This window comes from Cyprinus carpio, chromosome A7 (genome assembly GCF_018340385.1).
Source record: "Cyprinus carpio isolate SPL01 chromosome A7, ASM1834038v1, whole genome shotgun sequence".
Lineage (NCBI taxonomy): Eukaryota > Metazoa > Chordata > Actinopteri > Cypriniformes > Cyprinidae > Cyprinus > Cyprinus carpio.
The window spans coordinates 5,267,666-5,271,736 of record NC_056578.1 but is presented as its reverse complement, the minus strand read 5'-3'; the positions used below and the strand labels follow the sequence as shown (position 1 = coordinate 5,271,736).

The 4,071-nt window shown below is 36.6% G+C and overlaps 1 pseudogene; it reads left to right on the top strand.

The window, feature by feature from the left end:
* Positions 1 to 367: 367 nt before the first annotated feature.
* On the top strand, positions 368 to 3,699 carry LOC122145547 (annotated as a pseudogene).
* Positions 3,700 to 4,071: the final 372 nt, after the last annotated feature.

Sequence of the window (4,071 nt, the reverse complement as noted above, 5' to 3'; positions counted from 1 at the left end):
TTCAAAAAAGACATATCCTTGCGGGTTCTCCCTGCATGTCTGCATTTTAATGGGTGTTTGAATTCATTCTTCACAAATGTCTGACATTTGCTTCCATCATTATTTTACAGACAGCCGATTCTTCCACCACCCAAACCAGCTCTGATTCATGAAAGTTCTCCAAAACGATACCGTCTATATACAGTGAAAAAAGAGCTTAATGATAATGGAAAAGTCAGAAAATGGACTTATGGGATGAAAGAGATTAGTAAACCAAACAAAGTTTGTTCTGCTGGTGGGAGAAACTGGCGGGTGGTAAGACGACTCTCATCAACAGCATGGTCAACTACTTACTCAAAGTGAAGTTTGAGAATGAACATACGCTGTGTGTTTTGTGATTCAAGCGTCTAAGAATTGTCTCTCACACAGATAGCATTACATTATCAGTTCAGTTCTGTCTTTGTTTGATAAAGACATTGTGAACAACATTGTGTTCTTAATCACACACGCCATTAATAAAGCTAAAATCCCTCGCAGACGAGACAAAAGCGGCCAACCTGTTCATTTCTTATTCAACAACCGGCACGTCAAAATGAGAGACATTATCTTCGCGCTCAAAGAGATGCCTGGGAAGACAGTGTGGAAGAGATGAAGAAATTTCTTGAGACTCTGGATGAAAAGAACAGAAGAAGTTTAGAGTTGACTTCAGATGTCCTGATGGAGCGAATTCAGTTTAAAGCATCCATCTGCAACTCAGCTGCGAGTTCAAGAGATGGTGCAAAAACAGGCAAAAAAACTTCAGATTCAGGAGGCAATGGTGCAAAACAAGGAAACACTTTACCATTAAATTTAAAAAGAGTGAAAATAAAGGTGCCCATTGAGAGCACATCATGGAAGAACAGGAATGCAACGACCTGCACCATCTGTGAGGAAAACTGTCATGAGTTTGGCTGCTGGTGGGCTTCTGATCCCAGCAAATGTGAAGTCATGAAAGATGGCTTCTGCACCGTGTGCACAGGGAAGTGTCATCATAGCAAACATGTCAAAGAAAACAAGAAATACATCATCAAAAACTCCACCATAAAGATAGAATTTGATAACTTGATAAAAGAATATGAAAAGCTGAAGAAAAGTCCAAGATGTTTTCAGGTTTAACCCTCTGGAGTCGATTAACGCGTATACGCGTTTTGGGGTATTTTCTCCTGATAACCCCGAAAAGAACTTAAATTACACTTTCAGTTTTGATCGTACAGATAAGTGCAATACATCAATCGAATCTGTAAAGGGTCTACTTTTTTTGTATACAGACATAATAACAACAAAACTTTGTGCACTTATAAAATAAAGATAACAAACAAGGAGTGCTGTCTGCAGCCTTTGTCTGCGCTGATCTTCAGATACAAATGCGTCATTAAAATGAACTGTAACTCAGTGAATACTCAACGAAGAGACATGAGAGAGATATCTATAGAAAGCCTGACATGTCTACTTTTAAACTAAACAAGTGCTGCTGAAAACAAATATTCTGTGATAAAGTAATCCATATGAAAACAACGCCATGTCCGTTTTTCACGTCTCCCTTCATTATCTTCTAATGCGACCACGCCCCCGCGCCGAGCGCGCTTTTGAGATTCAAATGTTTCACTGAAGCGCGCGGCTTTTGAATACGCCCACACAACAGAAGACAACGCAGCGAGACTGTTCTTCAAGTTTTTTTTTATTTTACTGTTTGCTTCGCGATGAGAGGAATAATACATAATTCACCCCAAAAAGATGTGATGTGGTTGAGGATTTGAGATTTGGATTTCCTCAGAAAAAAGAATGAAGCACTTTATTCAGCAGAGTTCATAAACATGAGTAAGTCTCTTTTTATTTATTTATATACTTGTACTAGTTTTCACATAACGTGTAAACATTTTACTAGTTAGACTTTTTCCAAAGACTTTTTCCAAACTATAATTCCTGACTAAATGTATAATCAAGTGAAATATTATGAAGTTTCAATAACAATATACACCACTATACCATTCAAAAGCTTGATGTAAATAATATAAATGTAACAATAAATGTAACTGTAACAAATGTAACAATCATTGCTGTTCTTTCAATTTATCCCCCCTAAAAAAACTAAAAAAAAAATATTCTCAGCTCTTTTCAACAAAAAAAATAATAATAATAATAATAATAATAATAATAATAATAATAATATAAATAATAATAAAGTAATGAATGATGATAATAATAATAACAATAAATGTTTTTTTGTAGAAAATAAGATTGTTAAAAGGATTTCTGAAGGATTGTGTGACTGGAGTAATGATGCAAAAAATTCAGTTTGAAAGTCAGCTTTGATTGTTCCTAATAAACTGTTTAACTGCACTCACAAGTGAATATTAAATTATGTTTTGGGATAATTAAATATATTCTAAATAAACTACAAACATAAAATTATATACATTTATTTTGTCCTCACATTCTCTCTTGTAACTCATCTCTCTCAGTGACACAGCTGACTGAATGGCTCATTATGCAGCTCATTATGCAGGCCTTTGTCTTCTCAGGTGTGAATTCATGATAGTTGACGCCTACTCGCATATGACTTTTACCAACAAAAAGTGTCTTAGAAAATTTAAATCAATATATTGTTTTTCTGTAAGTGAGTAAACAAGATGATTTTCACATCATTTAGAAAAAAAAAATTCTAGGCTACAAGCTCCAGTTCTCAAAATTCCTGGGAACCAATTTTCTGTATGTGTTTTATTGCCTTATTCAAGTGATTTAACATTTTTTAGTTTTTCACTAACCACGCATAACATTTTTTTTTCTCAAAAAACACAATCATGTACATACATGCTGCTCACATATTATTATAGCCTAGTTTGTGCTGATTACAGTGAGATTAGACTTTAGCCATTTAGATATTTATAAGAAACTGAAAAAAGCACAAATGTCAGGGCATGACAAAACTTCTCCAGGCCCCAAAAATACCCTTAGACTCCAGAGGGTTAAATGATAGACTTGACCGAGATCTGCAGGATATTGAGGACCAAAAGTCAATTCTTCTCTTCGATGCTTACAGAAAAATAAAGCATCTGTCTCAGATCGCATTAAAATCAGACTCTGCCCTCACTCTTCAGCATCTCGACTTCTTCATCCCCAGAGTAAAGGAGGCTGGGAAATAAACCTGGGTGCGAGAGCTGGAGGAAATGAGGAGAAACTCTGAAGCTGAAGAAGCCAATAAAGATGCTCTGAGTTATCTTCAGGCAGGTCTGGCAAAACTAGATCTCTTTTTTAATGGGCAATAAAACAATGCAGATGAATCAACGACAATGAAGAAAACTACACTGCTCCAAAAAGATTAAAAAATAAATAAATACACTTAAATCACACAATGGATCTAAATAAATGATTTTTTTTTATATACATTTTCATTTGTTAAGAAAAAAAAATCTGTGACAATAGTCAATGCAAACCAAAATCATCAACACACTGAGGGCTGGATTCAAAATCACAGAAAACAACAATGTATATACTGAAGTTACACACTGATCCAACTTGCATGAAATTCATCACAGCAACTCATAATGTAAGTGTGTATGGCCCCACGTGCCTGTATGAATTTAGGACAATGTCTAGGCATGCTTCTGGTGAGATGACAAATGGTGTCCTGGAGGATCTCCTGCCAGACCTGGATCCGGATATCAGTGAGCTTCTGGACAATCTGTGGTGCTTTGGATGCTCTAATACATAATGTGCTAGAGGTTCTCAATTAGAATCAAGTCTGGGGAAAATGAGAGCGAGTCAATGCCATCAGTGCCATCATCATCTAAAAACTGCCTACACTCTCTAGCCACATGGGGCCGGGCATTATCATGCACCTGACAATGGCTCTGAGGATATCATCGCAGTACCTAACAGCATTAAGGGAACCATTAGCTAGCATGTAGAGGTGTGTGCGACCCTCCAAGGATGTTCCTACCCAGACCATCACTGACCCACCACCAAACTGGTTATGCTGGATGATGTTGCACGCAGTATAACATTCCCTACATCATCTCCTGAGTCTTTCACATCTGTCACATGTGCTCAGTG